This window comes from Dasypus novemcinctus, chromosome 19 (assembly GCF_030445035.2).
Source record: "Dasypus novemcinctus isolate mDasNov1 chromosome 19, mDasNov1.1.hap2, whole genome shotgun sequence".
NCBI classification, from domain to species: Eukaryota; Metazoa; Chordata; class Mammalia; order Cingulata; family Dasypodidae; genus Dasypus; species Dasypus novemcinctus.
In genome coordinates, this window is record NC_080691.1 from 82974900 (window position 1) to 82988017 (window position 13118).

At 63.4% G+C, this 13118-nt stretch overlaps 1 protein-coding gene across 5 annotated transcripts in view; it reads right to left on the reverse strand.

The window, feature by feature from the left end:
• SCAMP4 (secretory carrier membrane protein 4) overlaps window positions 1–8359 on the reverse strand; it is a 31298-nt gene extending 22939 nt beyond the window's left edge. Inside the window, exon 1 of one of the 5 annotated variants that reach the window (XM_012527183.4) lies at window positions 8262–8359. The gene's annotated coding sequence lies outside the window, so the exon portion shown is untranslated. Of the gene's footprint in view, window positions 1–7086; window positions 7258–7745; window positions 7969–8261 lie in introns of those variants that run through there. The other 4 variants (XM_012527181.4, XM_012527182.4, XM_004463555.5 and 1 more) reach the window with 4 other exon arrangements.
• Between the last annotated feature and the right edge of the window lie 4759 nt (window positions 8360–13118).

Here is a 13118-nt window from a genome sequence, read left to right on the forward strand (position 1 = left end):
ACCCTGGAGTCCAGGCGGGCGCCATCGACGCCCAGCACCACAGGGCCTCTGCCTCTCCACGCCCCTGGGGCCGCATCGCCCTCTCTGCCAAGTCCTCCTGCACCCCCAGCCCAGCACCAGGCCAGCGGAGGCCACGGGGCGGCGAGGCCAGGTGAGGGATCAGGTGGGGGTCAGGTAAAGTGTCAGGTGGGGGGTCAGGCAAAGGGCCAGGTGGGGGTCAGGTGAGGGGTCAGCTGGGGGGTCAGGTGAGGGGTCAGCTGGGGGGTCAGGTGAGGGGTCAGCTGGGGGGTCAGGTGAGGAGTCACGTAAGGTGCCAAGTGGGGGGTCAGGCAGGGACCAGGGGCAACCAGGTGGAGGTCAGGTGGGGGTCAGGTGGGGGTCAGGTGTGAGGTGGAGGTAAGGTAAGCGCCAGGTGGGGCCAGGTGGAGGCCAGGGGGGCCAGGGGGGCCCAGGAGGGGCTGGGAGAACAGTCTCCTCGCCGAGTCACCTGCCCCCGCCACAGGGCCCTTGCTGGAGAGACCTAAGGGCCCTGCCTCTGGTTCCAGGGTTGTCACCAGAGACCCTGGAGGACATGGGCCTCCAGAGCGGGGCCGGGCCTTGGTGGCGGGTGGGCTACCTGCAAGGGCCCCCCCCGAGGCCGCCCCCTCACAGCGCGCAGGCATGATGGGATGGCCAGGGCTGGGTACTCGGCCTTGGCCCTGCTGCCCGCTGCCCTGGGGAGCAGGACGCCAGCCAGGCTTGGAGGGTGCCCCGGGGAGGGGCCGCGCCAGCCTGCAGGCAGCCGGCTCTAGAGAAGGAGACCCCTGGCCCTGCTCCCCGCCGCCCCCCACCCTCGCTGGCCGCCCCGCTGCCCCTCAGGGCTCTGGACGTGGGGCTGCCCCGAGATGCCGGGTCCAGGTCTCCACCAGCTGCCTCGTTCTCACTCGCTGCGGGGGGGCTCCGCGGGGAGAGGCCTCCAGAAGCTTCCGCCCACCTCCCTGCACTTGGCCCACGCGCCCGTGCCCTCTGCTGACCGTGCTCGGGCCCCTGCTGTGGTGGACACGGCCACGAGGGCGACTGCGTGCCGAGCCCCGGAAGCCGCCAGTGAATGCCCGAGCCGGGGGCGGCCTGGGGATCCCAGGCCTAGAGAGGTCATGACCCCTGCCCACAGCCAGGCCTGGACCAGGGGGGAGGGGGCTTGGCTGAAGCCCCTGCGGACGGTGCAGCGCCACTGCCGCCAGGGAGAGGCAGAGGGCCTGGCTCAGCACAGGCCCTGCGCGCCCCTGAGCTGCCTGCAGGAACGACGCTGCCCTCCACCACGCCACACTGCCCAGCCGGCCTCGGCCCCGCAGGACTTCGGGCTGACCCCGCCTCAGCCAGGCCCACTAACCTCAGCAGCGGAGAGTAGAGCAGAAGAAGGAAACAAGGACCCAGGCCACGGCAGCCCTAGCGGCCGAGGGCCAGCAGCTGCCCATGTCCCCAGGAAATGCCTGCTGGCCTGGCGTCCCGCCCAGCCTGACCCCGGGGGGACTCGCCAGAGCCCGAGGGGCCAGGACGGGCCTCTGAGAAGAGGTCTGGCGGCAGCCCCGTTTTGCCCACTCCCCTCACGGCTTCCAGGCAAGAAACAGGAAAGCTTTACGGTGGACACCCGGGACCCCAGAGGCGTGGCGGGGCGCCGCACGGGGCAGGCGCCACAGCCTATCGGCATGCGCAGGGTCCCCACCCGTCAGGGGCCCAAGGCTTGCGACAGTCTAGGAGCTGAGCATCACCTGAAAGCCTCCCCGAGGCCAAAAGCAGGGGCCGACGGCACCGGGGAGGCTGGGCCACCCGCTCGTGTAACCAGGCTGCCCTGGAGGCAGGCGCGCCCGTGCGTAGGCAGAGACGCGGGGTCCACGGCCTCGGCGAGCCCCGCCTGGGCCTCCGCGCCAGCATGCGCGGACCCTGCTGAAGAGCAGCTCAGACGCGAGCCAGCCGCCCTGCAGCCAGGCGCGTCCGCTCCCGAAGCCGCTTCTGTGCTCGGGGAGGATGGCGTGAGGTCACGGCACCGTGGAAGCAGGGTGTAGGGGACCCCAGGCTCCCCACAGCCCCGTCGGACAGCGGCCTGCAGAGGGCCCCGTGCTGGTGAGAGAACAGGCGGCCTGGGCTGCAGGCCACAGTCCCGCCAGGAGCTGCCCGTCCGGGGCGGCAGTCGAGGGCCGGCTCGCGCCCACCCTGCTGCACCCAGCCCTCCCGTTACCGAGACCCCCGGAGCTCGGGCAGTGCTGAGCGCGGCAAGCCCGGAGCCGTTTCTGAAGCCACCTGCTGAGGAGAGCGCATGGGTGAGGCGCGGCACGGGCAGGCTCGCGCTCAGCGGCTCCTCAGACACTGTGGTACCCAAGGACGTGGGTCACCCGCCGAGAGTCCCCCCGAGCCCGGGCAGACAGAGGCCGGCTCCTGGTTTCCCTCTGCCCAGTCCACATCGGGGACCCACGGGGGCAGAGGGCAGGTGCGGCAGATGGGCCGAGGTGGCCCAGGGCGCTGCCGGGGGGACGGGCCGGGGTGGCCCGGGACCCTGCTGGACGCTCTAGCCGCCAGCTCCTGCACTCACCCCCTTTCCCCGCCCACAGGACTGCTGTGTCCACAGCAGTCTGTTGCGCTGACGCCATGACGCTCAGGCCCTGTCCGGGCGCTGCAGGGTGGGCCAACGCCCTCATCCCCTGGCCCGGTTCCCTGGCGCCCTTGTGCCCGTGAAGCCCGGGGCGTGCGGGCACTTCCTTGGGCCACAGCCGGGCACGTCCTCGCCCTCGGCCTCCTGAGGCCGTGGAGAGCACGGTCACTGCGCTGCCCACCACCCTGGCGACGCGCAGCCAGACAGCCCCGCCCTCAGGTTGTCCAGCCACCTCAGTCACCATGCTCCTCCTCACCGCGCAGGTTCTGAGCTCCGACCTTGGCCGTCGCCGCGCAGGCCGCCCCCACCGCCGCTGCTCGAAGGCGGTGACTGGCTTGTGACCAGCGGAATTCGGCAAGGCCGACGGGGTGCGGCCTCCAGTGCCGTCACGCTGGACGACAATCCCGTCGCCCCAGCAGACTCCCCGCCGGCTTGAGGAGGCAGACGGCGCCGCGGCGAGCTGACCGTGGGGGCCGCGGCCGGGCGCTGAGGGCGGCCTCCACCCAGGAAGCCAGGGGCCCTCGTCCACACACCTGTGCGACCCGGAAGGCGCCGCGGGCCCCAGGTGAGCCTCGGCGGGAGCCAGCCCCGGCCAGCGCGTCCCGCAGCCCGGGCGCCCTCGACGCAGACCGCCCGGCTGGTCCAGCCCGAGCCCTGAGCACACCACGGGGGCCGCATGACGCCAGGTGTGCAGCGATCTGTCACACGACTCGTGTCACACGCCACTGATACGGCGGGGGGGGCGGGCCGAGTCGGAATGGGTGGGGGATGGGGGGGTGAGGGGGGGGGCTACGCCTAGGCCGGAGGGTCCGCGTGGGGCCAGGGCGCACATGGCCGCGGGGGCTGGAGCCCACCCAGGGCTTGACCCCAGCCAACAGACCTCATGCCACATTCCAGAGCCCCACACCTGCCCCAGCCACTGCGAGCCCCGAGACGCCGCGGCGGCAGAGGCTGGATGGAGACGGACCCCGGGCTTCTGGCCCATTCCCTCGCAACAGGGTCCGGGCCCACGGGGTCTCCACGAGCCAGGTCGCGTCCCGGGCCCGGGGGGCTGGCGGAGGAGAAGGCGGGCCCCGCGCTCTCGTCCAGCAGGGGGCTGGGTGGTACGCACAAGAGGACAGCTGAGGGCAGAGGTGGAGGGGGGCGCATCTCCCCTGGAAGCTGCGCGCACTCTGCCCGTTTCTGCGCCAGCCGGGTGCTCCCTCCTGGCACGGGTGGTACGTGGGCAGCATAGCAAAGCCGCAGGGGAGGGGAGGCGGGAGGAGCGAGCCTGCCGCGGCCCTGGCTGCGGACCTCTCGTTCTAAGCAAAAAAACCCTACACCACAAAAATTACACCCTTCTGCTCCGTCGGGAACGGCCCACGGCCTCGCGGCTTGGCTGCAGGCCACACCAACGGCGCACACACACTGACCCTGGAGACTGCGCACACGCACAGGAAACGGGAACGGGCATTAGCAGGCGTCTAGGATCAGCCACGTGTTGAAATAATACTCTGGATATTTTCGTTAAACAAAACAGGTTACCTTCACCTCTTTCTCTGAACTGTTTTCTTATTCTTAACATGACCTCCAAGACACTTTCCGGCAACGTACGTGACTCCTGTCCTGTGTCGATGGCACAGCGCTGCCTTAAGCGGGAAAGAGGGAAACGCCGGGTAACGGCAGGGTGAAGCCGGGCGGTCTCCGCTGCCGCCCCCCCACTGGTGCCTCGAATGCACGGTCCATGCCGACCGCCGGTCACGTCACGGCCACGGGCCCTGGCTCTCCTGACGTGCCAGCTCACCCCTCGGCGGCCAGGGCGCACCGACGCACAGCACTCGGCCGTGTGCCCCCCACGGACACACATCCTAAGCTAGTGACGCAAGCCTGGCAGATGGACGGCAGCTGTGAGAAGAGGCTGCACGTGGAGGCAGCGCCCTGCGCCCCCGAAGGCGCTCAGTGCCTCTGCGGAGGGGCCGTGGTGGCTGCACCCCCGGCTCCTCCTCTCGCTCACACCACACCAGGGTCCGTACTGGCCGCGTGGCCTGCCCCGGCCACAAAAGCACCCACTGTGCCCAGGGCCAGAGACGGACACAGGCTCGCTTGTCCCTTGAGAGCACGACCTCTGATCAAAATCAAAACAAGGGACAAAAGCAGCAGGCTCCGCTCAGACCCTGCTGGCCGGGGCGGCTGGCTCCTTCGGAGGACGGTGAAAAACTCGGGGGTCGGCGCCCCCCGGCCAGCCGTCCACCCCAGGCTCCTGCCGCGAGGACCGAGCGCACATCTGTGCAGGATCTCGCCCGCAGCACGACTCAGAGCCGCCCCGACCGGGAGGCGGCCTGGGTGGCCTGGGCAGACGAACGGAGAGACCAGGTGGCCCACCACAGAGAAGGGTCTTCGGCCACAGCACAGGAGGCCCTGGTCCGCCCACCAGTGGATGGTCACGCTGCGCGAGACGCCAGAGGCCCCGGGGTGTGCGGCTCCACGTGCGTGAGGCATCCAGCAAGCAGAGCCAGAGGCCAGGGAGAGGGAAACCCGCCGGGGAGAGGCCCGGGGCGTCTTGGGGAGACAAGAACGTTCTGGAATTAGCGGTCATGCGTGCGCACCTCTGCACATGCTAAAAGCCGCTGGGATGTATGCTTTCAACAGGTGGCTCTGCAGGAGGGAACTGTGTCTCAGTAGAGCGGTTATAAAAACCACCGCCGCGGGGGCGGGGGAAGGCGCGGTGGCACCAGATGGGCCGCCGACGCCATCCTCAGCACTTCCAGGAACCAGCCTGCTTCCTCCCCCAGTGACCCGGGCTGGGGGAGCGGCTGGTCCCGTCCCCATCCCCCCAAGCCTCCAAGGGCTTGCCCACGGCCACTGCAGGCCTGGGTCGGCAACCCAAGAGGCCCTCGCCTCTCTCCAAGATACTGACAAACAAAAAGATTCTCTGGGGAAACGGACTTTGGCCCAGTGGTTAGGGCGTCCGTCTACCATATGGGAGGTCCGCGGTTCAAACCCCGGGCCTCCTTGACCCGTGTGGAGCTGGCCATGCGCCAGTGCTGATGCGAGCAAGGAGTGCCGTGCCACGCAAGGGTGTCCCCCGCGTGAGAGCCCCACGCGCAAGGAGTGCGCCCGTGAGAAAAGCCCCCAGCTTGAAAAGAAAGAGCAGCCTGCCGAGGAATGGCACTGCTCACACTTCCCGTGCCGCTGACGACAACAGAAGCGGACAAAGAAACAAGACGCAGCAAATAGACACCAAGAACAGACAACCAGGGGAGGGGGGGAAATTAAATAAATAAATAAATCTTTAAAAAAAAAAAAAAAAAAGATTCTCTGCAAGACAGTGGCCCCACAGAGTCCTGGGGGCAGACGCTGAGTGGGCCACCCAGCCCCCTGGGACAGCGCCTGTGGCACCACGTGGGGCCACCCGCGGCCAGAGTGAGGGCTGGCAGGTGGCATCTGCTCCAGGGGCTGCTGGGGGTAGGAGGGAGCCTCCACCCGGGCCAAGGCCTCTGGGCTGCGCCTGAGGGCTCTCCTCGCCCTCAAAGCCCCACGTGGACTCCCAGTCGTCCTCACGCCCTCCGCAGGCCTCGGTACCGCCCTGACCCGCTGCTGGGCCTGCCCTGAGTGCGGGCCCCGGGCCGAGGGGTGGCCAATGCCTCCCCGGCAATGGCAGGCTTGCCAGGCAGGGAAGGCCCACGGGGGCGGCAGCTTGCCCCACCACCGCAGCCCCAGGGGCTCTGGTGACCGAGGGGCAGGTCCCCTGACGCCCCTCTCCTCGGCGTGCCTTGGCCCCTGGCCCTCCAGCGCCTGTCCAGGAGACAAGCACAGGCTGCAGCCCCTTGGGGTGAATGCCGCAGTGAGTCCAGAGGATGCTGGGAAGTGTCTACTCGGCCAGCTGGGGCCCAGGCAGTGGGAAACAGCCTCGGCAAACCCTGGGCCCTGGAGCCTTATCTTATCCCACAGATAGGAACTCGGGCCAAAGGAGTCAGAGAGGGAATCTGGGCGTGCCGGCGGAACTCACGCCATCTCCACCCCACCCTCGAGTTCTTACCCAGCTGGCACTTCCTGGCCCCTGAGCCCCGGTCATGGGAATTCAGACCCTGCCCCTCACAGCTGGCAGGAGCAGAGGAGAAAAGGAGCGAGGGGCCCTGCGATGGCTTGCACCGCAGCGCCGCTCATAAGCCACCCGAGAGCTCCACGGGTAGCATGGGGCATGACCGTGCAGGGCCAAGTCCATCCAGGAGGGCTCCTCGGAGGCAGTGACCCACAAAGGGCCTGAAGGTAGGCAGGGCAGCGAAGGGAACCCCTGGCAGAAGGAAAACCACAGCAGATGGGGGCAAGGCGCGAGACTCAGCGCCCGACCACAGTCTGGGCAGACGCTTGTTCCGAATACAGCTTCCCGAAACAAAACAAACACACGACAACAAAAACAAGCAAGGCAGAAAACAATAAAGAGAAGCAGATTTGGCACAACTGGTAGAGTGTCTGCCTACCATATGGGAGGGGCCAGGGTTCAAACCCAGGGGCCTCCTGACCCATCTGATGAGCTGGCCCACGAGCAGTGCTGATGCGCGCAAGGAGTGCCGTGCCACGCAGGGGTGTCCCCCGTGTAGGGGAGCCCCACGTGGGTGGAGTGCGCCCCGTAAGGAGAGCCGGCCAGCGTGAAAGTGCAGCCTGCCCAGGAATGGCGCTGCACACACGGAGAGCTGACACAGCAAGATGACGCAACAAAGAGAGACACAGACGCCCAGTGCCGCTGACAAGAATACAAGCGGGCACAGAAGAATACACAGCGAATGGACAGAAAGAGCAGACAGCGGGGGAGAAGGAGAGAGAAAAAAAAAAAGGAAACAACAGGAAACAAAATTAAAAATAATTTTTAAAAAGTGACAGTTCCCAGAAACGAAACTGGAATTTTTACTTTCCTGAGCTCCCCAAGCGGGCAGGGTGGCCAAAATAAACCATAAGACGGGGTGTTCAATACGCATTTCAGATCCACAAACGACTTCCTAGGATAAGTATATCCCACGCAGAATTTGGGATATACTTATACCGGAAAATTTTTTTAAAATCCGTGGTTTATCCAAAACGCAGATGGCTTTGGGGGTCCTGCGGGTTTATTTGCTGCATCGGGCCACCCTGCAGGCCTTACTTCAGTGCGTGGAGGTTTGAGACCGTCGGACACTTGGAGAGAGCGAAAACCCGGGCCGGTCGATGTACACTTTTGGAAAACTCCCCGCTCCCCGCAGACGTTAGGGGTTCCCAGCGTTCGTTACTACCAGCACGTGCGACACGGCTGGGCACCTTCGCCCAGAGACAGACTCGAGGGACGTGGAGGACGCGGAGGCCAGAGGCCCCGAGGCAGGGGACTGGCTGCGAAGACCCGAGAGGGGGCGCACCGGAAGCAGCTGCGGAGCACGGGGCCTCACGCCCCGGACCGAGGGGCGCGCGCACGCGCAGAAAGGTGTCGGGCGCAGGGAGCGGGGTCCCGCGGTTCGCCCCGCCCGGCGCGCACGCGCGCCACCGCCCCGCGCCCCCCGCACGCGCCCGCCGGAGACGCTCGTTCCTCCGGCCCGGTCGCCCCCTCGCTCCCCGCCCGGCCGCCGGCCGCTCCTCCCACAGCAGCCTGGGCCCGAAGACCCCCGAGACCCCGGGGCCGCGCGCTCACCTGAGGGAGACAGGAGCGAGAGCTGCGCTTCGCCAAGTCCTAGCAACCGGCCCGCCCGCCTCGCCTCCGTCGCCGCCGGGCGCCGCGGCGCATGACGGGAGCGTAGTTCCAGCGTCGGGGGCGGTGCGAGGCGAAGGCGCGTCCGGGACTACAATCCCCAGGAGGCCACGCGCGAGGCCGCCTCGCCCCGCCCCTCTCCGGGGCGTGCTTTACGTGACCGGCCGCAGCGCGGCGCTGGGCGAGCGCGGAGTCGCGGGTTCGAGACCCAGCGCGTAGCCGCGGCACCGGAGGCGGAGAGGAGGGACACGACGCCCGCCTGCAGCCACTCCACGGGCCGTCTCTGAGCCCCAGTTTCCCCACCTGTTCAGCAGGGGGAATGGGACCTCTTGATTGTCCTGGACAATGAGCATGATGATTTCACAAGCAAGCCAGTTAGTGAAGCCCAGAGAAGCGGGTTGAATCCAGAGGTTCTCGCGTGGGGCGACTGTGCCGCGCCCTCCGGGACGCTGGGCGAGGTCTGGGGACATTTGCGGTTGTCACGACTGGGGAGGGGGAGCTGTCGGCCTCGAGGCAGTGGCGCCCAGGAGGCTGCTCGCACCCCACGATGCCCAGGACAGCTGGCTCTAGACCCGGAGTCGCAGCACAAAGCTTCAGCCACGTGGCTCTTTCCGGGGAAATCCGAAGAGGCGCCCGCGACCGAGGCCCTGCGCTCTCAGGTCCCCGAGTGAGCGTTAGCTCATCTGATCCTCGCGGGAGCCGCGGGGGTGGGTGCTGATTCCATTGGAAACAGGATCGTGGAGATTGAACACCCTACCTAAGAGCGACTCTGCCCCCGGCGGGCACTGGGCCATGTCTGGGGACGTGGGTGGTTGTCACGATGGGGAAGGGTGCACTGGCATTGGGTGGGGGCACCCAGGGAGGCTGCTCGACACCCCACAGTGCCCAGGACGCCCCCACCGCAGAGAAGAACGGGGGCCTGAATGTCAGCAGCTCGAGGTGCTCAGAATGCCTTCCCTAGGGTGGGAGAGTGGAGGGGAGCCCCCTCCCCCTGATCCCCAACCCGGCCCCCTGCACCCCAAGAGCCAATTTCCCCTCTCTTACTCTCAGAAGCATCCCCTGGTCTCCCAATTTTTTTTTTTTTTGGAGTGAAGCGCTCTCCAGGAAACATTTTGCTTTCCCTTTGCCACTACCTTTTTTTCTTTACTAAATAAAATCTCAGGCTGACATTCGCTTACGTTTTCCTACTTACCTTAACTACCCGTTTCTCCACTGCTGATGTCCCGCTGGAGCTAGCCAAGAACCCGTTTTGCTGATTATTTTTTAAAAAAACAACAACCCAACACTACCTTCAGTTGGCAAGCCTTTAAAAAAAAACACACAAAAAACTCCTTTTCTTGCATCTAAAAAGGAATGAATCTCTTCAACGTATTTTCCTGCATATTTTAAGTGTTCTCAAAATACAAAAAGACACACGGGTGGGCATGTCAATGACTCATCCGCCGTGGAAAGCAGTTTGGTGGCGCCTCAAGAAGTTAAACATAGAAAGGACTACCATGTGACCCGGCAATTCCACTGCTGGGTCCATACCCGAGAGAATTGAAAGGAGGAACTGCACGCGCGTGTTCACCGCGGCATCACTCGCAGCTGCCAAGGGCTGGAGACGATCCAGATGTCCACGAGCAGATGAAGGGCTAACAAAATGTCGTCCGTCCGTGCGATGGAATGAGTACTGAGCCACGAAAAGCACTGCAGTGCGGACGTGTGAATTTCGAAGACACGCTAAGTGAAAGAAGCCAGTCACAAAAGCCAAAGAGTATATGGTTCCATTTATAGGAAAATTCCAGGATAGGCTAAGCCGCAGAGAAAGACGGGAGCTCAGCAGTTGCCCAGGCACCAGGGGCTTTAGGAGGGTTAACTGAGAATGGGTTTTCTTTGGGAGCGACAAAAACATTTTGTAACTGGACAGAGGTCGTGATTATGAATACCACTGCAGGGTAGGAAGAAAAAAAAACTACCCTTGTGTCCCTGCATCCTGCTGCAGGGAAGGGTCTTCCAAAATGGTCCCTCAGCAGCCCGGGGCTCCCCCACCCGTGTGTCGCAGGAGACGCCTTGCCCAGGTGACCTGGTTGTCAGGCTGTCCGTGCAGACAGCCTCCTAGCAGATGCATCCCCGCGTCCACACACAGAACTCCGCTTTGGGGAGGCAAATCAAAGGTGACTCACAGAATCTTTCTAACAGAAGTCACCCAGGGGGTCCAGGAGGGGGGAGACCGTGGTGCCGTGAGCAGAGTCCAGGAGTCGGCCCACTTACCTGCCCTCCCTGTGGCCCTGGGGGAGGGTGGAGCCTCTGTGGGCCTCAGTTTCCTCATTTGGATCGGGGGTCACATCCCCAGCTCACCAAGATGCTGAGAGGGGGAGAAATGGCCGGCCCGGAACGGCCCAGGAATTTGCTTGGTGGCTGGGAGAGAGGAGGGGACAAGACTGGAGGTGGGGGGCCTGCTGGGGGCTGGGCGGTGGTCCTGGGGCAGCAGAAGGTGGGCGAGCCACCTGTTCTGAGGTCTCCAGGACTCCGGCTAGGGTTGACGTTCCCTTAGCGAAGCCCCGCTAGAGCAGGAACCCTGCGGTGCTCCCGGCCCCTGTTCTTCTGGATGTGGCACCCCAACTTTTCTCAGGAAAACTCCCCTCCCCCACTCTTAGGCGTGTGGTTCCAGGGATCCCATTGCCACCGCAGCTCCACCAATCAGAACACTCCCCAGCCCCTCGGCCACAGTGATTGGTTCAGGGATAGACATGTGACCCAAGCCAGGCCAATCAGAGTCTGCCCTGGAACTTTGGCTGAATTGTCAAAAAGAGTCCTTATGAGGTAAAAGTCTGAGTTCCCAGGAGTCATCTTTGCTACCCGAGGGTGCAGCTTGTCTGAGAAGGAAGCCAAAACAGAGGAGAGCAAAAGAAAAAATAAAAATAATAAACAATAATTTTTTTTTTAAAAAGGAGAGCAGAGCACAGAGAGAGGGACTGCACCTGGACAACACTGAGCCCGTGAATCCAGCCTGGCTGGAACCAGGTGACCCCATGACTTCTCTGTTATTTTTCCAGCCTAAGCCAATTCAAGTCGTGATTTCCATCCCTCATAAACCCCAGGGCCTTGTCTTCTCGAGCTGACACGGCTCCCCGTCGAGCACCTCGCATCTGCAGCGAGAACCACCACGCGTAGAACAGATGATTAGCTCCAGCACCCAGAGGCTGCAGAGACCACCTGTGGAGTCCCCGCCCCTTCCCCTCCTAAGTTCACGGGCAGCGGAAAGCCCCCCGGAGTCAGGCAGAAGGCAGCTCAGACACCGAGAGGCACGGGGGCCCCCTGTCAGGCGCAGCCACCGCCGTGGGCCCGCCGGTCACCCCACCGCCCTCCCTCCGTCTCCACGGGGCCAACTTCGGAGACTTTTTTCGTTTTTTTTCCAGCTCACCATCCTGTTGACTTTCCGAGGCTGCCGCAGGCACTGTACGGGCCCCAGGTATTTCCCACATCAGCAGGGAGCCAGACCCGGCTCTTCCTGGAAGTTGTGCAGAGGGACTTCCTTCAGCAGTCCAGGGGGGCGAGTCAAGTCCCCGAGACTCGCAAGGAGGGGAAAGCGCCGGTCTCCCATCAGTCCCACCCCCTAACGAAGCTCAAAGGAAAAATCTGGGCGTCGAAGCTAGGAGGAACTGCTCCCCGAATTGTTTTATTTTTTTGGAGATACTGGGGACTGAACCCAGGATCTCGTGCCTGGGAAGCAGGCGTTCAACCACTGAGCTACCCCCGCTCCACTTTTTTTTCTCTCTCTACATTCTCGATGAATCAAAATGACCAAATACAAGACAACACGGAGGATAAGGCAAAACAGAGTGTCATAACTTCACAGCAAAAGCGGCGGAAGGCGAGGTGGAAGGGAGCCTCTGGGAATTCGTTCAGAACCAGCCTCCTGACGGACTCTTCGTGGCGCTGCAGACCTATCCTCACGGAGTTCCAAGAACCTGGAAACCAGGATGCACCGGTGAGCTACCATGTCTCTGTGACAGAAGCCACGTCCACTAATACGAACTTTCAGAATTGGATACAAAGGACCACGGTGGCCAGTGAAAGACATAAGTAAAACTGAAAAAGTTTTGGAAAAATTTGTCTTTACAAGAAAAGAAGGGAAGCAGATGTGACTCAAGGGATAGAGCTTCCTCCTACCATATGGGAGGACCCGGTTCGATTCCTGGGGTCTCCTGGTGAAAAAGAAGAAAAGAAAACATGCCTGCACGGCGGGCCGGTGCCCGTGTGGTGAGCTAGTGTGCCCACCGGTGATCCAGTGCCCGTACAGGTGAGTCACGCATAAGATGATGACCCATCAAGAGACGAAGGGGAGAGTCAAGGTGAAGCGCAGCAGAGACCAGGAACTGAGGCGGAGCAATTGACAGGAGCCTCTCTCCCCATCAGAGGTCCCCAGGATCGAATCCTGGTGAATCCTAGAGGAGAAAGATGAGACGAGAAGACAAAAAGAGAAACAGATACAGAAGATCACACAGTGAATGGACACAGACAGCAAAAATAGCAGGGCAGGGGAGGGGACGGGGGAGGGAGGGGGGAAGGGGGGAATAAAATAAATATTTTTTTTAAAAAAGAAAAGAAAAATGGGGAGGAGGGGAGGGACCCACCGTCCCCCAGTAGTTCTTGGTGCTTTGATACAGTTCTCTGACTGCTCGACATGCCAACACACTCACTGTCAAACAGCCACCAGCTCTCCGTCCCTTCCCCCAGCAAGGAGGGAAAAAACAAACTCAGGAGTCCCAAAGCCCTAAAACCCAACCTCTTTGCTCAGAGCCCTTTACCTCTTGG